Source organism: Peromyscus maniculatus, chromosome X (genome assembly GCF_049852395.1).
Source record: "Peromyscus maniculatus bairdii isolate BWxNUB_F1_BW_parent chromosome X, HU_Pman_BW_mat_3.1, whole genome shotgun sequence".
NCBI classification, from domain to species: domain Eukaryota; kingdom Metazoa; phylum Chordata; class Mammalia; order Rodentia; family Cricetidae; genus Peromyscus; species Peromyscus maniculatus.
Window position 1 is genome coordinate 131,233,795 of NC_134875.1, and position 22,727 is coordinate 131,256,521.

Here is a 22,727-nt window from a genome sequence, read left to right on the forward strand (position 1 = left end):
TGGTCTTCAGGCCCTCCTAGTTCAGAGGCCCAGAGCCCTGAACTTCCACGAGCCATGTTGGGGGTTCTGTTGTTGTTTTGTTTTTAAATAATCCTCTCTCTCTGTCTCTCTGTCTCTGTCTGTGTGAGGTTGAGGCCAGCTTGGGCAACAGAGGGAGTTCTAGGCCAGCCACAGTCTGTGTGTGTGTGTGTGTGTGTGTGTGTGTGTGTGTGTGTGTGTGTGTGTGTGTGTGTGTGTGTACTTTGTGGGAGATGTGGGCACTTGTGTGCTTGGTGCCCCTGTGGGATTCAGTTCTCTCCTTCCACCATGGGTTCTGGGATTCAAGTCAGGTCACCAGGCTTGTGCAGCAGGGGGCTTTTACTTGCTGATCCATCCCTCTGCCCCTCCATGAGGATTCTGAAGGGTTTTCCCATCGGAGCCTCCCTTCAAGGCTCCCTGCCCCTCCCCCATTCCACAGCTGCTCATTTGAATATTTTATTTTAGTTTTTGAGACTGGATCTCTCTATTTAGCCCTGGCTGTCCTGGAACTCTGTAGACCAGGCTAGCCTTGAACTCAGATATCTCCCTGCCTGTGGCACTGGATTGCTGGGATTAAAGGCATGTTCCACCGGGCCCTGCCAAGATTTTGTTTTTTCCAAGACGGTGTTTCTTTGTGTAGCTCTGCGCCTTTCCTGGAACTTGCTTTGTAGACCAGGCTGGCCTCGAACTCACAGAGCTCCACCTGGCTCTGCCTCCCGAGTGCTGGGATTAAAGGCGTGCGCCACCACTGCCCGCAAGATTTTGTTTTTTAATTATGTGTATCTGTTTGTGAGTATGTATCTGTTTGTGGGGTGCCCTCAGAGACTAGAAGAGTGCGTCTGATTCCCCAGTATCTGTAGTTACAGTTGTTTGTGGATGCTGGGAATGGTACTTGGGGCTTCTAGAAGAGCAGCTGGCGCTCTTTAGTGCTGGGCCATCTCCCCAGCTCTTCTGTAAGTGGTCCTCCTTACTGTGTCCACCCTACTAGACAGAGGGTTTTGGTCCTCAATCTGACTTTCACCTGCTGCGCATTGGAGGAGCACTGGTTTGGGAACGAGGCGGCTCTTCTGTTGTTTGGGTTTGAGACAGGTTTTGAGACCTTATGCTCAGCTAGCTAGCTTTGAACTCGCCACCTTCCTTCTTCCTCCACTGCCTGGGCACTGATGACAGGTGTGAGGCAATTGCAGGTATTTGGTAAGATATACCATTTCTGCTTCTCCCATATCCACATGTAAATAACGCTCCCCCGTTGTCCCCCATCCCAGACTCCACCTCCTCCCACTTTCCGCTCTGGCCCTCCTAGAACCAGACAATTCAAGGGCAAATACTGTTCGCAGACACCGACACCCCAAGAGAAATGAGAAAGGAGGAAGGAAACAAAACTAAACAGCACGGAATGGGGGACATCAAATGCCCCGCTTCTGGAAGCTCAGGGTGCAGTGGAGGGCAGTAGCAAAGCTGACAAAAGCTGGGACATCCTGGACCAGATCCGCTTCTGTAGGGCAGTTGGGCTCCACGTGGGTTCTGTCTGGGAACTCTACTAGGCCTCCTAGCAGCTCGCCAGAAACCTTCCTTCCGCAGCAAGCTCTCTGGCTGGGGCCAGCCGCCACTCTCCTCAGCCCCCCCCCCCAGCCCCCCCCCCCCAGTGCTGCTGTCTGTCTCTAGAGCACCCCTACCGATGCAGATGCAGCTTGATGGCAGGCCACACACGATATTCCCTCCACACTGGGTGACAAGGTTTCCTTCAGAGCGGGGCTTCGCCAGGCTTCTGAGGAGAGGACCCAGCTGGGGATGAATCCTGCTCACACCCCTTGTTCAGTGTGCTGCTTGAGTCATATGGTGGGTATCTTTAAAGGAAGATTAAGCAGCGTTCGAGACATGCAGACCTCAGCGTTGCCTCAGGCCCCAGGAATGAGGTCAGACGTGATAACCGCTGTGCTGTGGCCAGAGCCCACCATGCCATGCCTCTCTGCTAAACCAGAACATGTTTTCCAAACAGTCTGGCCAGTCAGTCAGGCCTGGGGCACTGGTGGGTTAGCAACAGGCTAAGTGTGTCGCTGGGCTGTGCCCCAAAGCTTGGGCTTCCTAAATCAGCATGTACCCTGTCACTCCATACTCCGACTTCTGTGCCTAGAAATAGAAAAATCCCCTGCCCTGGTGGGGAGAGAACTAAGCCCTAGTGACAGGGGACTTTGAATTCTCAGGCTGGTGACCGAAGGCTGCTAAGAATAGCCGGCCTGACCACAAGCCAGTTGACGCCCTATGTGGTGGCTTCTGTTGTCCTTTGGGCCTGGGAGGCAGGAGGTTCCTTCGAAGTCCCAGCTCGTGGAACTGTCCTGCTAGAGGTGTGTAGACATGGAAGGGGACGTCAAAAAGCCTGCCTGCAAGGGATGTAAAGCTTGGAAAGCATAGACTTATTGCCCATCTCTTCTAAGATCAAGGCCAGCCGGCTAGAGGGGACCAGGTACAGCACACCAGGGAGCATCTGAGGCCTAGCAACAAGGTGATGAGGGCCAGGAGGACCCTGGATACACATACTTCAACAGCTAGCCCTGTTCCTCCTGATGCAACACGAGGATTCCAGCTAGCATTTCCTAAATATCTGTGTCCTGGTAGACGAGAGGCCGCACATACAAGAACACTTTTCACGTTGTTTTCAGGGTGGCCTGGACTGCCCAAGGTCAAGTCATGACCTCAGTTCGGGTTTAGGGCTTAGCGTTTGTTTTCAGAGGGCTGCCGAGGGCTGGAGCAAGCTTGTTGAGGAAGCAGATGGAAGACTGAGCAGGAAAGTGACTCAGTTGGTAGACACAGCTATGACCCAGCACTGGGTGGTGTAGTCAGGAGCCTCAGCAGTTCAAAGCCAGCCTGGGCTACTTGAGAACCTGTTTCAAAAACAAGCAAAAAATTCAACCAAGGAACAAAACCAAAGTAAAAGGCCAAACAACAGTAACAAAAGAGCAGAATAGGAATCCCTATGCCTTCAGAGTCTGAGAGGAGAGCCTAGAGGTAAAATGCATGCTTAGCACCTGCGAGGCCCTTCCATCCATCCTCAACCAAATGAAAGGTAGAAGAACGGAACAGAAATATATGTGTATAGGTGTTGTCCGTATGGGTGTGGGAGGCAGAGGTTGGCATTGGGCATCTTTCTCTACCCCTCTCTACATTTTACTTATTGTTTGTTTGTTGGTTTGTTTGAGACAGGATCTCATTATGTGGCCACTACACCCACCCTTACATTTATTAGTTTATTTATCTATTTATTTATTTTGAGACAGGGTTTCTCTGTGTAGTTTTGGAGCCTGTCCTGGATCTCACTTTGTAGACCAGGCTGGCCTTGAACTCACAGAGATCCTCCTGGCTCTGCCTCCTGAGTGCTGGGATTAAAGGCGTGTGCCGCCGCCTGGCTTTAGTTTGTGTTTTATTTATGTGTTTTATTTTATTTAGTTTTGAGATGGGGTCTCATGTTGCTCTGGCTGACCTGAAACTTGCCCTTGATCTGGTTGCTCTTGAACTCCTCTTGCCTGCCTCTGCCACCATACCCAACCCCTAGCCACTTTATTTTTTATTTTTTATATTTATTTATTTATTTTTGGTTTTTCGAGACAGGGATTTTCTGTGTAGTCCTGGAACTCGCTCTGTAGACCAGGCTGGCCTCGAACTCAGCTCCATCCACCTTTGCCTCTTAAGTGTTGGGATTAAAGGTGTGCGCCACCGCTGCCCTGCTGCCACTTTATTTTTTGAGGTAGAGTCTCTCACTGGACCTGGAGCTCACTGATTCAGCAGCTAGACTAGTCAGCCCCACGGACCCTCCTGTCTCCATCTTCCAGGTGCTGGTGTCACAAGTGTGCATGGCCACACCCGACTTTTATGTGCCTTCTGGGGATCTGAACTGAGGTTCTCATGCAAGCATTTTCCCCAGAGCCACCTCCAGCCCTCAGGTCTATACCTTCAGGTTCAACAAATGCAATGTCCATCAACTGCGAGCTAGCCTGAGGGCTAGACAGCCACACAGGGAACGCAAGGGCTGCTGGGCTGCTGAGCTGGGGATTCACTGTCCTAGATAGAAAGTCATTCCAGTCCAGCCCGAGGAGCTGTCCGTGCTTTCTCAGAACGGTCCTAGGGTTCCTATTGCTGCGCTGAAACACCATGTCCAAACAGCAAATTGGGGAGGAAAGGGTGTATTCAGCTTACACTTCTACATCACTGTTCATCACTGAAGGAAGTCAGGACAGGAACTCAAGCAGGGCAGGAACCTGGAGGCAGGAGCTGACACAGAGGCCATGGAGGGGTGCTGCTTACTGGCTTGCTTCCCACAGCTTGCTCAACCTGCTTTCTTATAGAACCCAGGACCACCAGGCCAGGGATGGCACCACCCACAGTGGTGCATCAATTACTAATTAAGAAAATGCCCATAGGCCTGCCTATAGCTTGATCTTATGGAAGCATTTTCTCAATTAAGGCTTCCTCCTCTCTGATGACTCTAGCTTGTGTCAAATTGACGTAAAATTATCCAGGATGGCTCGGGAGGCACAGCTAGGCAGATCTCTGTGAGTTCGAGGCCAGCCTGGTCTACAAAGGAAGTTCCAGGAAAGGCGCAAACCTACACAGAGAAACCCTGTCTTGAAAAAAAAAAAATTATCCAGGATGGGAGCCAAGGTCAGTTGTCCTTCAGGGCTTATGTACTTGGAGTTTGTTTAACCCCGGAGCTATCCTTGTTAGAGACTCATCCAACTCGTGAGTCCTTCTCAGCCTGCGGTCATTTCCTGACCTCCTGGGCCACCCTGACTGAAGGTGTTCTTCTGTTCCAGCACTATGAGCCTGCAGTGTCCTGGGTCATCTGTGTAAGCCTGCTCACCATCTCCCACAGTGGTTTTGATTTGCTTTTTGTGTGGCTCATCTCCTAGGGATAGGCTTGGTAGTGGTTCTGGTCACCACTGGGCCTCTGGCATCCAGGGAGGCTCATGGTGCAGAGGCACGAGCCCTCAAATATCCCACCCACCATGCGAGTCGATCATTGGATCATAGGTGTGGTGCTGAGTTGCCAAGAGGCGGGAGAGAGTGGGGTGCGGGCAAGGGGCAGTGTGAGGTGGTGAGGCCCTAACCCGGGGCCTGGACGGTGGTCTGGAGGAGGGCTCTTGGGAGCAGCGCGTGCTTTTTTCAGAACTCCGGGGGCCTGGGCAAAGGGAACTAAGGGAAAGGGAGCAGGACAGCCTCTGGGTAGGCCCCAAAGTGAGCAGGGGCTGAAAACAACCCCGCAGTGAAGGTCAGGGCATGTGCAGGGGAGCTGGCTGAGGTCTTTCATCTTTAGCTCCATAAGGAATGCCCTGAAGCTCCACAGAGGCAGGCCACAGGACCTGCTTCCCCACACCCCTGAGCCTTCCTCCTATCTAGTGTAGCCATGCTAGGAGCCTGGTTTTCCCCCTTTCACAGAGCAGGCACCCCCTTTCCTGAGGGCCTTCGCACACGGCCTGTGCCTCTGCCTCCAACACACTTCCTGCAGAAATCCACCTGACTCACCCCTCACCTCCTTCCCAGTTTTCCTACCATTTTATGTCTCCAAAAGGCTTTGAGCTGGTGAGGTGCTTGCCACCACACCTGACAGGCAGAGTTCAATCCCTGGCGGGAGAGACCCGATTCTGGTAAGTGGTCCTCTGGCCTCCACACTAGCGCTGTGGCACACACGTGCACCTGCACACTCACTCACACAAGGCTTCCTCTGCTCACCTCGGAATCATGCAGACCTCTCCCTACACTCGACTTCTTAGGTGCCCTTCCTCTGCTCTCACTTCTTCTATTGCGTCCGCTGTCCACCATCTTGGAGCATTGTATGACCCGTTACCTGGATTGTTCAGCTGCCGTCTGCCCTGCTGAAACACAAATGTCCTGAGGGCAGCCATTTGCTTTGTCCCCACGGGGTAGGTAGCGCCTGGACTGGCCTCTGTACACAGCTGAGTGTGTGTCTTGCAGGTGGGGTAGAGCTACAGGCCACTGTGTAGAGAGCGGACGCCAAAGGGTCAGGAACGGGAAAAGGGCACCTGTCAGGCACTCATTGCCACAGCATTGACAAGAGGCTGTGCTAGGCAGGCAGGGCATTGGATGACAAGCAATGGATGAGTCATGCTACAGAGAGCAAAGGATGCAGGATTTGGTGATGAAGGAGCAGTGAAGTGTGCTGGCCAGATCAAGGATTCCCGGGCTGCATTACCGGATGGTAAGGTGGGGGACAGAGGAAAGTGGCCACTCCAGGGACATTGTCTGTCACTGCATAGCATTCTGGAGACCAGATACTTTATAAATAGAAATTTAAGCTGGAAATGCTAGGCCATGCCTATAATCCCAGCATTTAGAAAGTGAGAACCGGAGGATCCGGAGTTCAAGGCCAACATGAATTATTATAGCAAATTTGTGGCCAGTCTGAGTCCCTGTCTCAGGGGACAATAAATAGGCCCCAAGATGGCTCAGCAGGTAAAGGCGGCGCTTGCTTGAGTTGGATCCCTGGGACCCACATGGTAGAAGGAGAAAACTGACTCCTGAAAGTTGTCCTCTAACCCACACAAGGGCCACAGAAGACAGACACACACACACACACACACACACACACACACACACACACACACACACTGAATGAACAAACAAATAAAATACATTTTTTTTTTTAAAAGATAAAGATTAACTGGGCGGTGGTAGCGCACGCCTTTGATCCCAGCACGCGGGAGGCAGAGCCAGGAGGATCTCTGTGAGTTCGAGACCAGCCTGGTCTACAGAGTGAGTTCCAGGACAGGCTCCAAAGCTACACAGAGAAACCCTGTCTCAAAAAACCAAAAAGAAAAAATAAAGAAAGAAAAGAAAAGATAAAGATTAAAAATTTCACCCAGGGGTGATGATGGCTCACACCTATAATTTCAGCACTCAAGGAGCTGAGGCAGGGAGATTGCTGGAAATACTTAGTCTGGGTTACAATAGCGAGTTGTAGGTCCCTTTGGGCTATAGAATGGGGGGGGGGGAGAAGAGTAATGTAGATGTCGCTCCTGTGCTTAATATGTGTGAGACCCTGGGTTCTGAGGGAGGGAGGAGGAAAGGAAAGAGAATCTAACCAGCACAAAAAATAAGAGAGTGAGGGAAGAGGTGAGGAGAGAGGGAGCACAGGGTTTGCAGTTCAAGGTTCTGAAGGCTGGTCAGTGCAAGCCGAGACAGGCGTCTGGGGAGGCCTCCTTGCTCTACCACAGCACGGTGGAGGCTTGAGGTGAGACACAAACGCATGTTATTTCCCACAGACCCACCCCCAAATAGCACCAACATTGTGCCTAATGGGCGTTACATATCCAGCTTGTGGACTGTAGCATCCACTGGGCTGTAATGGATGTCCCTGCGGAGAAGGCCGCAAGACTGGAGGAAAGACAGGCGAGAGCCGGTGTCCTGGCCTGAGCAGAGAGCTTCCATGACATCTACCTGGCCTACCATTCGAATCAGCGGGGCTGTACTTAGAGAAGGAAGGCTGTTTCTGTTCGTGAGATTTGGGGGTATGTTTTTCTTGTTTGAGACAGGGTCTCCCACTGTGTGTAGCTCCCACTGGCTTTCAGCTCACTGTGTCATCTTCAACTGGCCTTGAATTTGGAATAATCCTGGCTCAGCTCAAGAGTCAGCTTTGCATGCATGGGCCAACATGCCCAGCTTTCTCAGGTAATTTTTACTTTATTATTTAAACGTTTGGTTTATTAGGCCTGGAGAGAGATGGCTCAGCAGTTAAGAGGACCCAGGTTCAATTCCCAGCACCCACATGACAGCTCACAACTGTCTGTAACCCCGGTTCCAGGGGATCCAACACCCTCACAGAGACATGGATGAAGGCAAAACACCAGTGTACATAAAATACAAATACATTTGTATTATTGTCATGGGGCAGCGCCACGTGGGAGTCATGACTAGTCTGGAGTTGGTTCCCACCTTCCAGCTCTGTGGCTTCCGGGAAGGAAGCTCAGGTCATCAGGCTTGAGTGGCCATCTTGCCCAGACTGGGCGTGCAAATTTACACTTTATCCTCCTGATTTTATGTCTTATTCTCACTCGGTTGTTTTGTTTTTAAATATTTATTGTATTAAGGGGAGGGGGAACTGGAGAAATAGCTCAGCTCTAGGGCATCTGATATACTCTTCTGGTCTCAAGTACCCACACCCACACACAAACAAGTAAAAATAAAAAAAATCTTCTAGAAATCTATTCATTATATTTTGAATTTGTTGCCATTCTACTGGGGTTTGGCACACAAAATACAGACATCTGTGTAAGCAACATGCAGAATATTCCAGAAGTCCCCACAGTGGAAGAGAAACTTCTAATGCCTTAGCTCTGTCCACTTTCAAAGGGGATGGCGGGGGAATTCTGCAATCCCTGTTTGTGTGGGCAGACTTCCTTTGAGCCACATTTCCTCTGTTAGATGCATCCATGGTGTCTGGGCTTGTGTTTTACAAAACAGCCTTCCAGCAGGGCTGAGCCCCAGGGGCTCTGTTTTGTGGAGTATACACTGAGGGGAACTGGGCTTGATAGAGGCAGCAGGGGTCTGGTGTGACTTTGAATGGGGCAGAGAGAATGCAAGTCCCGGCCCTCTCAGGGTTTTCTTACTTCGGAGCTCAGGCTGGGCTGGAACTGTGTGGGTGGTGGGGGAGGGGGATTGAGACAGGGGTTCTCGGTATGGCCCTGGCTGTCCTGGAACTCACTTTATAGACCAGGCTCTGAAGAGGTCCGCCTGCCTCTGCCTCCTGAGTGCTAGGACTAAAGGCGTGCGCCGCCGCCGTTCAGCTTGGAACTCTTGAGTTCCTTTCTGCCTCCCCCACCTCTCTGGTGCTGGGATTGGGGGTGTGTCACCACCCCCTCTGGCTCCCTATCAGTCTTTTTAAGGAAGCGATAGGCTAAGCTTTGTGTTAGGTGTTCCTTGGGATGGATTTCTAAGTGGTTAGGGAGTGAAGAGGAGATAAGCCCGCCTCTAAAGTCAACTGCATTGCTTAAAGTGCAATGGGCAAGTCCTTGCCCTTGCCCTGAGGGACTCTCATGCCACTCTGGCCTAAGGACGGCAAGCGGAATCATTGCCATAGGACAGGAGACAATTCAAGTTTTACTATCTGGGTCATCCGGGAGTGGAGGAAAGACAGAGACACAGAGAGCAAGAGATGAAAGAGAGAGACTGACTTCTGGGCCGGGAGATGGTTTCTTGAACAAGAATTCTTACAGGGGCCCCACATGCTAGAGGAGCATCCCACATCCAAGGGCACCTCAAGGACTTCCAGAGAGCTGTGGGAATTTCAGAATCCAGTGTCCAGAGGGGGTGAATGCTATGGCTTGAGTGTGGTGTGAACACCCCCCCCCCCCCCGCGCCACACACACACACACACACACACACACACACACACACACACACGGATTCACATGCTGAAAGCTTGCTCTCTAGTAGTGTTGAGGTGCTGGCAACTTTAGGGGGTGGGGTCTGGTTAAGAGGTGATTAGGTGACTGGGTCCTAGCAGCCCTTCTTAAGAGGCTAATGCAATCTCTCTGGAGTGGATTAGCTTTCCTGAAATTGGGTTGTTGCAAAGCAGAAGTCATTACCTGACTCTCTTGTCCCCTTCTCTAAGAAGCTGCTATCCTCTCTGCCACATTGTCATTCATGTTTTCTATCCTCTCTGCCACATTGTCATTCATGTTTTCTATCCTCTCTGCCACATTGTCCTGCAGCCAGGGGCCCCTCACCAGGACACCAATGCCATGCTGTTGGAAACTTCCAGGCACCAGAATTGTGAGCCAAATAAACCTCTTCACTTTATAAAATGCTCAATCTCAGGTATTTTGTTATACCAACACAAACAACTTGTCTAAGATCGCACACTGGCACAACCAGCCTTGCCAACCAGACCCCTGTCCTCCCCAAGCTCTTTCCAGACAGTGTAATACCCTTTCTCTTGACAAAGAGCCTAGTGTTGCCACTGAAAGAACGAAATTACCTCATTTTTGAAAGGCATTATGAATTCAGCTCTCTTATGTAGATGGGGCAAAGATGTCTCGAGCAGGCATGACATTGTAATTCACGTCCCACTCCTTTTATTTATCTTTGCTTGCATTTGTGTATCTTTGGAAGCAGCCTTAAATCATTATTGGAACAAAGTAGGGAGGAAAATAATAATATATAATTACAAATGAGGAATACACCGGATGATCCTATTAATTGCCTTCCTTGCAATCTTTATTTTTGGCATTTTGAGAATAATTAAAGGATTAGGCCTCAATTGATGGCAGTGGCGGGTTAGCCTTGAACTCTAAACAGTAGCAGGGGCTCCTATAGGAGTAATCTGGTGCCATCTGCCACCTGGGACCCCTTCAGAGCAGCATTCGGGTCACGCTCTGCGCGGGTACTCTGAAGAGAAACTGTAGCAGCCATTGGAAAATAACCCCAAAGAAAGGAAGAAGCAGAGGAGAGGAGGAGAGAAAGCATGCATTCGACGTTAATCATCCATCGCCAGCAGACCTAGAGAAGAGGACCATGGCTGGTTCAGAAAAGACAGGAGCTAAATTATCTTCCAGATTTATCTCGCCTCCAAACTCCCTGTGCCAGTCAGCAGGCCAGGAAGGTCCCAGTGTAGCCACTGGCACTGAACCCATGAAGGCATCCCAGCCTTCATTCTGGACTTGCTGCCAGCTTTATCCTTGGCTTTACAAGCCACAAGAGGGGTGGGGGAAGCCCTCTCTTAGGGACCTAGCAGATAAATTCACCGCAGGACAATGATGTCCTTAGGGGACATCATTTGTGTGGCAGGATGCAGTGAAGGACATTGTCATCAGAGCCTGTTTATGATGAGCACAGGGAATTGGCCAAAGAATGAAGCTGTCCATAGATCCTAGAAGGTATGCCGTGTACTTGCCCATGCCCCCCACCATGAGGGCAGGGGCAGTGATGACTTGGGTAGCAGTTGGGTTTGGGGGAAATCAGGTGGTGAGTATCCAGGCAAACAGTCATGTTTAGTGTCTAGGTCTCCTTCCCTCGTCTTTGAAATGGTGATGATAGTTTTCTATAAGGAACAAGATCAGTCTATACTGTGTTTGTCAGATAGAAAGCCCTTAGTAAACTCTAGCTATTGTTCTAAGAGCTGAAGAAAGCTAATCTGCTCCCCAGATCTCCAAAGCTCTGTAACTTCAGGAGAGGAATTGAGTGGAAGGGGCATGGGGACGCCTTCCCATAGCATATCTCTCTCTCTCTCTCTCTCTCTCTCTCTCTCTCTCTCTCTCTCTCTCTCTCTCTCTCTCTCTGGTGTGTGTGTGTGTGTGTGTGTGTCGGGGGACGGGGGGGGGGCGGAGGGCACGGGGAGTTTTTGCTTCTTTGTAGGGCTATAAATGGAACCTAGGGGTCTCACACATGCTCCGTAAGCACTCTGCTGATAAGCTGGATCTGCAGCCAGCCCCAAGAGTGATGTTCAAGGCAAGCTCAAAATCCGAGAAACTCGCCCAGGAGTCGGAAAAGGCGAGGCAGGTCATAATATGATCCACTGCAGAGCCACAGTTTAGTATGGCTAGGAGCACAGAGAGGTTTTTCCAACTCCTTGCCAGGGTCTGGTTGCTTTGTCTGAGGAGTAAGTCTTTGCCTTGAGTTTCCTGGCCCCACGGTTTCCAAGGCTTCCCTGGGAGGAAGGCACCCTTCATGGAGATAAATGCTCAGGTTCCCATGGTGAACAGGGTGGATCAGTTGACACCCGCTGATCCTGGAAGGAAAGAAACTCCTTATATGATAATTTCAGCAGCTGGTAAGTGGCCAGATGACCCAAGAAAGATGTGATTGGAGAAGCTATGTAGGATTTGGCCCCCGAAGGCACTTGGTTTGAGGAAACGGTGCAGATGCATGGCTGAGAAGCCATATACTTACTCTGTGTTAAAGCATGCCAGAGGGGTGTGAAGTTAGGAGGATCCCTGTGGCCACCACACACTTTTCTTAGATTAGCCATACACAGTTGGTTTTTTTTTTTTTTTTTTTGTGGGCCCGGGGGGTGGGGGAGGATTCTAAGACCTTTAGTTTCCTCGGCTATAAAGTAGATGGTAGTGTGTAGCCACAGGGTTATTAGGGGGCATAGTGAGCTTGCAAGGAAATGTACCTAGTAAAGAATTGGAAGGGAGCGAAGGTCTTCAATAAACAGTAGCTATTTTTATCCTGGACGAATTATTCAAACAGACTCGCTTGCTATGAAGCATAGCCCAGTGACACAGTTCCTGTTAGGGGGTCAAAGGCGTGGAACTGGGAGAAAAACCTCAATGGCCCAGTGCCGGTTATGACCAGAGCCACACTGATGGCTCCTGAGGGTCTTGAGGAGGAAGAGCCTACATTTTGGGGCACCAGGTAGCAGCTGAGTTAGCTGAGCACGGTGGTGCACCCTGTAATCCTGGACTGTACAGGGAGACCCTGTCTTGGGTGGCCAGGGATAGACAAGGCACACTGAAGAGGTCTCTGCGTTTGATTTTGTCTTGCTCTTGGTTAAGGGCCCCTGCTATCACCCCCAGGGGATGAGAAGACTGACTCTCAGGGCCTCCCAGAAACATGCACACCCAAGTAAGTCACTTGGCTCCTCTGACCAGCAAAGAGCTGGGTATATTCATCTCGTGCTCCCGTGGGTCTTTCCAGATGGTATTACCACTTCTTGCCTTGAACTTCACTTGCCTAATTCCTTCTGCCTCGGTCTTCCCCAGAACCACAGACCCACTCCCTGCACGTTAGCACTCCTACAGCTGTCTTGCTCTCTTGAACTTGCTTTAAAATTCTGACCGTGCTACAGAATAACAATGTATCAGGCATTCAGTCATTCATTCCACTCATTCACTTATGTTACATTCACTCATTCTTTCATTTATGTTTTTGAGACAAAGTCTCACCATGTCAGCCTGGAACTCACTGTGTAGGCTGGGTCACCAGCCTCCACCTTGTAAGTGCATCATCACACTGAGTCTTTGTTTTTATTGAGGCAGAGTTTCATGTGGCCCAGGCTGGTTTCCAGCTTCCTATGCAGCTGAGAATTTTGGCCTTGATTTTTTCTGGGTGTTTTTTTTTTTTTGGGGGGGGGGGTTGTTGTTGTTTTTGGTTTTTTGAGACATTGTTTCTTTCTGTAACCTTGGCTGTCCTGGCACTCACTCTGTAGACCAGGCTGGCCTCAAACTCACAGAGATACACCTGCCTCTGCCTCTGGAATGCTGAGGTTAAAGAGACCTTGAATTTCTGATCCTCCAGCATCCACCTCTAGAGTGCTGGGATTACAGGAGTGTGCCACACCCAATTTTTTAAAGCATGTTGCTTGGGTTGCTGGGAATAGAACTGGGGCACTATACTGTGCCAACTGAGTGACATTCCCAGCTTTTGTTTGAGACAAGGTCTACTTATGTAGACCTGGCTGGCCTTGAACTTTCGATATACCTGTGGTATACCCATCTCTGCTTCTCAAGTGCACACCATTCTCATCTTACTCCTTCATTTTTAATCTCTCTCTCTCCCTCTCTCTCTCTCTATATATATATATATATATATATATAGATTGGGTATCATGACAGGTTCTAGGAAGACACAGTCTGGGAAAACAGCAACAGAAAGAACCTAGTCAGGAGCTAACAGTAGGCCTGCTCAGATGATGAGTTAAACTGGCAAGCAGTGAAATGGTAGAGAATAAGTTGCTAGGTCAGAGAATTCAGGTTTGTTGGTTTGTTTTTCAAGACATGACCACTGTGCAGTCCAACCTGGACTGGAACTCGATACATAGCTCAGGCTGGCTTCAAACTAGAGGTCCTCCTGTTTCCCCCTCCCAACAACTGATGTTACAGATGTGACCACACACCTGACTAAGAAATTTGAATTCTGTTTCAAGTATGATGGGAACTAATGAGATATGTGACATGCTGTGTGTTTGCTTTTAATTTTGAAAATTCACTTATTTGCGTATGTGTCCCTGAGCGCAAGTGCAGTGCAGCACAGTGGAGGTCGGAGGACAACTTTCGGGAAGTCAGTTCTTCTTTCCACCACAATGGTCATGGGACTAGAACCCAGGGTGTTAGGCTTGGTGACAAACACCTTTAGCTGCTGAGCCATCTCACCAGCACCTAGTTGGTTCATCTTTTGAAACCTGATTTTCCTATGTAGCCCAGCCTGGCCTTGAACTCATAATCCTTCCTACTTCCTAAATACTGGGATTGCAGGTGATCACCACCAAGACCAGATGGGACATGTTGCAAAAAGGCCTGTCTGGCTGCTATGTGGAGGATGGATTGGAGGAGCATGAAAAATGGTACCTGGAATTAAAACCCTAGGGAATCCAGGCAAGAGCCTGGCCTATAGTTGATGGGAAAGGTTGAAATCTAGGTAGAATACTGAAAAGTAGAATTAGTTCTGTTTGCCAGAGTGCTGCAGGGCAGCAAGGTAGAAGGTAGAAAGAAGGGCTATTCTTGTGTAGGATTTTGTGTAGGTCTGTGTAGCGGGGGTGATTAAGAACGTGGGGCCGGGCGGTGGTGGCGCACGCCTTTAATCCCAGCACTCGGGAGGCAGAGCCAGGCTGATCTCTGTGAGTTTGAGGCCAGCCTGGGCTACCAAGTGAGTTCCAGGAAAGGCGCAAAGCTACACAGAGAAACCCTGTCTCGAAACCCCCCCCCCCCAAAAAAAAAAGAACGTGGGACTCCAGACTGAGGACTGCCTGTATTTGAATCCTATTGGCACAGGACACAGGTTCCTGTGAGTGTTCTGAAGTCCTTCACTTCAGTTTTTCATCTGTGACCCAGGAGCGGTAGCTCCCTACCTTACTGGTTGCAGGAATTCATAGACAATTTATATCATGTGCTTTCTTACCTTAAAACCAGCGTGTAAAGGCCAGCTGTGGCTCCTCAGCTGAATATGGATGCCAAGGTGAGATATCTGCTGTGCAGTTTGATATGGGGGCCTGGAACTTGAAGGAAAACAAACAAACAAAAAAAGCAAGAATCATCAAGTGAGAGGTATTTAAAGCCATAAACAGATGAGATTTGCCAAAGTGGAGGGGAGTATCCAGGCCCAAGATCACTGCAGGAGCAGACACGTGCCCAGAAAGAAATTGAAAGTGACTCCCAGCCTGTACAAAACCCCTGTGTTGGGGATTGGGGTTAAGGGGTGCTAAGTGCCTCTGGGAGGTGAAGGAAGACAACGATTGAAAAAGCTGGGTGGTGGCACACACCTTTGATCCCAGCACTCAGGAGGCAGAGGCAGGGAAATCTGTGAGTTCAAGGCCAGCCTCATCTACAGAGTGAATTCCAGGACAGCCAGGATTATGTAGAGACACTGTCTCAAAAACAAAACAAAACAAACACTCCCGGACTCAGCCTGAAGGGAGTATCTGGTTCCCAGTACTTTCTACAGAATACCTAGGGAGGATGGGTAAAATAGTGTGATGAATGATGATGTGTTATACAATGAAGTTCCATGAACTTTGGCACAAACAAGGACCATTTCCCTATGCTGATAGAAAGTCATCTGCTAACTGTCTGTACCTGTAAATCCAGCTGTTTGGAAGGCTGATACCGGAGGATTGCTTGAAGTCAGGAATTAGACTTCAGCTTGTGTAACCTAACAGGACCTCCCCCCCCCCACACACACCCATATTGGCAGCTGCAAGATGTAGCAATAAGTTTTCCTGGATAAAGCACAGAACAGTTTATGCAAATAAATTTGGGTCACAGGCACTGTTAGAGATCTATAATCCACCCCCAGGGGAAGCACAGGATACTTGGGGGAAGCTCCCTAACCCATGCTTAAAACAAAACAAACAACAAAACAAAACAAGAACTGCAACATAATATGCACACAGCCCTGTGCCTGTTTCTTTCTTTAACCACGGACCCTGAAGTTTTCCCTGTCAGTAAACAGAGCAGAACGTTTGATGCAGGTGCTATCCAAATTGCTGATGAACAATTAATTACATTGTTTGGAATCCTATGCTTTTATACCCAAAGCTGTGCTTAACCAGTATCTTCATTAGAAAGAAAGAAAGAAAATGAACTTCAAAACCAGTAAATAAGAGTAAGGAAATCAGCCTGGTGTGGCCCAGGCCTTTAATCCCTGTACTAAGGAGGCAGAGGCAGGCAGATCTCTGAGGCTGCCCTGGTCTACATAGTGAGTTCCAGTACAGCCAGGGCTATGTAGAGACTCTGTCTCACAATGAATGAATGAATGAATGAAGGAAGGAAGGAAGGAAGGAAGGAAGGAAGGAAGGAAGAATGAAATGAAAAATGTTATATGGGTGTAGGTATCTCTTTCAAGGGGTCCAGCTGCTTGGAAAACAGACACATAAGAAGCAAATCTGTGGCCCTGAAAGAGATGTTGCGTCACAGGAGATGCTTTGAGCAAAGGGACACTACAGAGCCCTAATGAAGATGTCTTAAAATTGGAGATGGGAAACAGCTAAGAGGAGGCCGGGGTTTATTTAAGCAGGTGTAGAGGCGACTTTAAAGCAATAGAAGGCTGTTCTGGGTGCTGTGGTGACATCAGGATGGGTGGTTGGCTTTCAGCAAGATAGGTAAGCTGCTTTTACAAGTTACCTGCTGCAGTGCTAAAAAGTGGTTAAGTTTGCCACTAAGGTACAGGATTTGGGGCCGTGATAAGACTTTAGTTTGAGTGTGTATGTGTGTGGGGGGAGAATTGTCTGAAATTTGTGTAATTTTTTTTCCCATAGGAAATGACATATGTCCTGGAAGGCTTTGGAAAAAAATTGAAAATAAATAAAAATCCCTAGAATTTACAGTCCTGATGGTTTTGCTGATGGTCTTGTAAATTGTATATTTAATCAAAGGCACTCGAATGCTTCTTTTTTTTTTAACCATTGAAGAGCCATTTAAATGTCAACATAAGTGATTCGCTCCCAAATAGTGCTGTTTAGACATTAGTTCCTCTAATAGACCATAATGATTCATAAGGAGGCATTTCTCGACTCTAAATTGTAGGCCTATTGAAATATAAATTAAGATGATAAATAATTTGACCTTACCTGAGAGTACTAAGTATTTACACGTGTCAAATACGAAATTACCCTGAATATCAGGGCCCCTAAAAAGGCAGCCTTCGTCTCAGTAAATAAAACGGGTTAATGAATTTCCCTTGGAGAGCGGAGGAAAGGGGGAATGCACAAAAGACTTTGCTCCAGGGGCTCGGCCCTCCCAGTCCAGCCTTGCAGCCTTGCAGTAGGCTAGGGAGAGGCGCGGGCCCGGTTCCCCCTGAGCGCCAGGCGGCTGCTGGCCGCCCTTGGAGCTCGGCGCGATCCCCTCTCCCCCTCCTTCCGCAACGCCACTGGAGTTTCAAAACATGGAGTTTCCACAGGAACTTTGCCAGGCCGAGCTCGCAGCCCTCCCAGGATCCCGCAGCGATATTCGCCGCGGCCTCCCAGCTCCCCCTCTCCGCAGACAGTGTTGACCCGGCGGCCACCCAGCGCAAAGCTCATCTGCCCGGTTCACTCCCCGAGAAGACGCAGGGCTTCCGGGGCCCGGCGTCCCTGCTCGGGTCCTGCGGGGATGATTGCGCCTTCCGTGGAGCCCCTAGCCGAGCCCATCCGCTGAGCCAGTGTGCTGGCCCGGGGCTTGGGACTCTAAGGGGCGGGAGACACCGAGGCGATCGAGGCCGAGTGGGCACGCCGGCTGCTCGCGCTGGGGTTTGGTTTTGTTTTAAAGCCGTGTTGCGCGCCGGGGTGGGGGGAGAATGCGCGCGGCGGGGGCGGGGGGGGGATGTAGCACCTTGTCAATGAAAAATTTCCTGCTCACAAGACTCAGCTTGCAGTTTCTGTCCTGCCCTTGAACTGACAAGTGGATCTCCGCTAGGAGAGTCCCGGAGAGTCTCGCCAGGCGCACGCGGGGGTGGGGGTAGGGGCCGCGGCGCCGAGGCCCCGGGAGCCGGCTGAGCTGGGCCGCCGCCTGCCCTCCCGTTTCCCCGGCGCACCCGTGAGCTCCGAGCCGAGCGGTGACTAATCTGTGGCTCCGGGCCTCTTGGCGCGCAGCCCGGGCTCGCCTCCCGCCCCCTTGTCCCTCCTCCTTCCCCAGCCCCTGCACGCAGAGCTCCGCGGGGTGAATCTTGCGGGCCGCCGCCGCCTTGCAGGGAGTGTGGGAAGCGGCTCGAGGCGGCCGACTCGGGAGCCGTCTCCAGTCGGTCTCCTTCGACCCAAGCCCCGAGTGTGCGAGTGTTTCCTTCCCCGTAAGGCACTTTAATCAGCATTTCCTCTGTGCAACCGAGGAGCCAGGGCGAACTGGGGCTTTTTAACCCTTCGCGTGCCAGATCCACTGCGGGCTCCAAGAGGAGCATGCCTCGGGAGACAGGTCCACTCATCAGCTAGGTTTTTGGCAAAGCCGGAGTCGCGTGAAGCCCGGCTGGACCCGGGGAACTTGCCCCCAGTACGGCACACTCTCCTAGGGACAGCAGGCTGCTAAGCCCGAAGCCAAGGGGCTGCGCAGTAACCCAACCTGCCCGGCGAGGCGCCGTGCAGCTTGAAAGGCCCAGCGGGCTAAGGCTTCTGGAGGAGACCGAGAAGACCTGGAGGAGCTGTCTTCAAGCATCCTGCCCGCTGGCGCAGGGATGCCTCGCAGCCCAGGGTAGGGGGGCCTTGCTCTAGTCCCACGCACCGGGCTCTGCCACCGCCCCCTCCCTTGGCCTGGCCTCGCTAGGGAGTTAATGATTGATTTACTGGCTCCGAGAGGCCGGCGCCCTCCCAAGCTATTTGTCCAAGCTGAGGAGTTGCTGGAAAGAGGTGCAAAGGCCTAGAGAGCGGCGGTCGCCTAGAAGGGGAAGCCAGGCTACCGACGGGAAGGAACGACCGCTTGGTTAGCTTCCACCGGGAGATTCTAGCCGTGTCCGCGGCGAACCCGCGGGAGGCCCGGCCCGGACGAAGGAGGGTGCATTGGGAAGCGCCACATGTAAAGGGATTGGCAGCTGGTGATTAGGCCGCCCGGTTTTATGAGTCATAATAGGCCGCCCGCCTGGCCCTCAACCTGCCCGTTGTAGACTTGGTGTGCTGGGCCCAAGCCATGCACTCCTCCGGGCCGCGCGGAGGGGAATGCTCCAGGGGGCCCTGGGCGCCGTGAGCGTCGCACAGGATTTCCTCTCATTTCTCGTAGAAGGCAACACAAACACCCTAAATCAAACTGCTCCGACAACCGGAGGCTCCACACAGACACATCAATAAGGATTTCGCCTCCCGCGTTCGAACGCACTGAAACACTTGTCCTATTTTTATGCAAATGACACCACACAAATAGATCTCGCAGGCCCAGGAGAGGGGCGGGAGGAGGAGGGACGCCGGCGCCCCACCAGGGGGCGGTAGGGGGGGGCGTCAATCCCGCACCTCGGGGCCCGCGCTGGCTCGGGTGCAGTGGGGCTGGCACTAACCGGGAGGCCCGCCCCGCGTGCGGTGGCTCCCTGCCAGCGCCGCCTAGTCGGCCGCGTCCCCAGGCTGCCTGCAGAGGCGGATTAGGGAAGGAGCGAAGCGAGCCTGTGACTAATCGCGGGGCCTCGGACCGGAGCACCAAGGCCATGTGCGACTGACAGGAGCGACACTAGCAGAGGACACGGCGACGCCTCGCTTAATTGCAGGCTTAAAAAATTGCCGCCTGAGCAGCTCCAGTGCAGAAAGCCACAACATACGCGTGGGTCTGGGTCTGGGGAGTGCGCCCTGGGGAGAGGGGGTTGTCCAGATTTCTCGCCTAAAGAGAAGAAGGTTTGGCACCTCCTGAAGCGTGGGAGGTAGTTCTCGGGTCCCCCACTCTGCAAGGTCGTTCCCAGGGGGCATGCTGAGTGAGTGTGGGTGAGGTGGCCAGTCCCGGGAGTAGGCTTTCTATCATTTGTCCTTTGAGTCTGTGCTTCCCTCGTCCAGCCCCAGACCCGACAGAGGAGGCCTACAGTCAAGGGTAAGATTACAGCGTGCCTTTTCCAAATAAGAAGCACACACTCAACACACAACACTCCGCTCCTCTTCTTTATCCACCCACTGAGATACAGGGCTCCGAATGACCCAAGGAGAGCCAAGTCAAGTAAAAAGCAGCCGAGGAGCAAGGTCATCGAGTGCCAAAAGTCTGGGGTCACAGACAGGAACCCCGGTCTCTTCGAAGGCCCGTGGTCACAGTCCCTGTGGCCCAGGCTTCCTTTCTGGAACCCCAGGGCCTCTCAAGAGAGAAGCGTCGGCGGGGGCGGCTGGCCTGTGAGTGGGGGTGGGGGGTAGGAAGGCAGTGGCGGGGAACCCTGCAAGAGAAGTTTCCACCACGCTTTGGTCTGTTGCTGCCAAAATCCCCTGGCCCCTCCCCGCCCGCACTGCCTTCCGTTGCCACCACAAGTTTGGTTTAACGAGAGAGCTCGGGACAAAAGCAAACCTTTTCTATAGACCCTGAAAACAAAGGGGAAAGAGACGCGCGAGGCCGCAGAGAAGCGTCTGCTAGCGTAATGGTTCCAGGCCCGAAAGCAGAGCATTAGAACTGCAAAAGCCGCGCGGGCGGGAGGAAGTGCGAGGCGGGAGGCGGGAGCGCGGGGAGGGCGGGCGGGGGAGGGGCGCTGCGCCATGTTTCCGTGTCACCCGCCGAGTCGCCGGCGCTGGGCTCGGCCGCCAGCTCCCGCCTGCCTCCATAACAGCAGAAAGCGTGCGATTAGCAGCCAGACAGGCGGGGACTCCGGGCCCGCGGGGCCGCCGCACACGCCGCCCCGCGGCCCCGGCCCGCGCTCCCCTCCCCCGCCCGCCGGGTAATCCTCCTCCTCGCTGCAGCGCTGTGTGCACTCTCATTAGAGCAGGGTGGCTTTTCTCTGCGCACTCGCTCGGCTCCCGCTGGCAAAACAACGCCTTCCCCGGCCGGGCCCTGGGCCAGGGAAGTCGGAGAGGGCCGGACGGGGGCGGGGGAAGGCTGGGACAGCCACGCAGGTTAGCTCCGCCGCCCGACCCCGGGCATCCAGAAGATGGGGAGGACCCTGTGGCCCTCCCCCAGGCGCAGTGGCAAAGCCGGAGGTCCGTACCAGACTCTCTGTCCCTCGGGAAAGGGGGGGAGATGCTGGTGCCATCCTGACCTACTGCCGTCCGCGGCACGAGGCGAGAATGCGTGGGGCAGATGAGTGTCTGGGTTGAAGAGCGGGGCGGGAGGGGGGGCGGGGGGACACTGGGGAAGGTCCCCACAACTGGTTTTTGCCCCCATGTGATTGCGAACGACCCTTAAGGCCAGAAGCTGGATGTCAGCTGGTGTTGCCCTAAGACCCTCAGGGAGACCAGTGCCCTCAGCAAGCCTTCTGGCTTTGGGTTGGACCGCCCAGAGTGGGTAGGAAACGGGGCAGGATGCGACCCCACTGCTGTGGAGCCCCATTTTCTGTTCCGCGATCTCTGCACACAACAGTAGGCAGCTTTTCCCAGCACCATGCGCCCAGCTGCAGGGCCCGGAGCAGGTGTTCCTGCCTGGCCGGAGTGGCTGGCGGCTCCGCGCCCCTCCTGTCCCAGCTGCGGGGCCGAGAGGAGGGGGGAAGACGCGGTGCTGCTGCTGCTGCTGCTGCTGCTGCTGGTGGTGGTTGTAACTGGGGGACGTCTCACCGGACCGCGGGGAGGGTTCTCCGTGCTTAAACGGGGATATTCCAGGCTGCGGACAGTCGCCGGGAGCCAGGAGGGATCTGGGATGACGGGCGGCCAGCTCCCGTCTGGAACTGCCCTGGGGGCCAGAGCAGGCAGTTCGGGGTGGCGGGAGGGCTTCCGGTCCCCGTGACTGCGGCGGCGGGGCGGCCGGGAAGTTCCCGGCGCGGCCGCGAGGAGCACCCTCCCCCAGCCACCGCCGCCGCCGCGCCGCGCCGCGCTCCGAGCGGCGCCCTAAGAGCCTCTGGGCGTCTGGCGACGTCGCCTTCACCTTGTGCCGAGATGGGGCCTTTCAGGGTGGTCCCCGGCCAGCTCCGCCACGGGGAGGCAGGGGTCTGGGACCCCGCCGGAGCCGCCGCTCGCCTCCCCGCCCCTCCTCGCCGCGCCGCTGCTATGGCGGGCACGTGAAGCGCAGCTCGGCGGCGCCGGGAGCCCGCCAGGGAGCGGCCTGGCCCGCCGGCTCGGCTTCCCCACGGGTCCAGGAACGCGGAACCAAGTCGGGCCAGGTCCCGCGGAGCTCGCGGCAGCCCCGCACCCCCTCCCTGCCCGAACCGGGCCTTGAGGCCGTGCCAGACGGCTCGCCCGAGGGGAACTCGAGCTGACTAATGGGGCGCGTGTGGGCCTCCTGAGAGGCCCGGCTGTCAGCAGATGCCCGCTCGCCCGCCCGCCCGCTCGCTCGCTCGCTCTGCGCTGACGCCGCGGCCAGGCTCTTCGGGGAAGGGCAAGAGGAGGGGTTTCCCCGATCGGTGGTTTCGGCTCCCTGGGGACAATCCGGCTGCGGCTGGCCCTGGGCTTTGGGTCCCGTAGCCTAGCCCCGGGCGGGCAGACTCGGGGAGCCTGGTTCCGGGGTGCCGACTGGAGAAGGGGCCTGAGAGAGCTCTGAGCTGGTGGTGGGCAAAGGCTCAGCTTGGCCGGAGGGACCGGCCTCCTTTGCAGCTCGCGATCTGAGGCCAGCAGTTTGGTTGGGCGGGGGCGGGGTGGCGGTGGCGGGGATTTGCAAGCCATCCCGAGTGCGTGGACCTCGATAGCAAAACCTTCAACAAATAGAAAGTCTTCCGGAAATCCCTCAGTGAGATCCCTGTGAGGAAGAAAGGATTACTAAAACTCC

General features: G+C 53.2%; 1 protein-coding gene and 1 long non-coding RNA gene across 3 annotated transcripts in view; one reads left to right on the forward strand and one right to left on the reverse strand.

Annotated features, from left to right (window-relative positions):
* Positions 1-22,727, forward strand: part of Bcor (BCL6 corepressor) — a 122,106-nt gene that overhangs the window by 49,095 nt on the left and 50,284 nt on the right. The gene's annotated exons all lie outside the window — the stretch shown is intronic.
* LOC121825868 (uncharacterized) lies at positions 9,410-20,210 on the reverse strand. The gene is made up of 3 exons (XR_006068223.2): positions 17,772-20,210; positions 14,866-14,962; positions 9,410-11,755 (listed from the first exon to the last, which is right to left on the reverse strand). It is a non-coding gene; the product is annotated as an uncharacterized LOC121825868 (long non-coding RNA).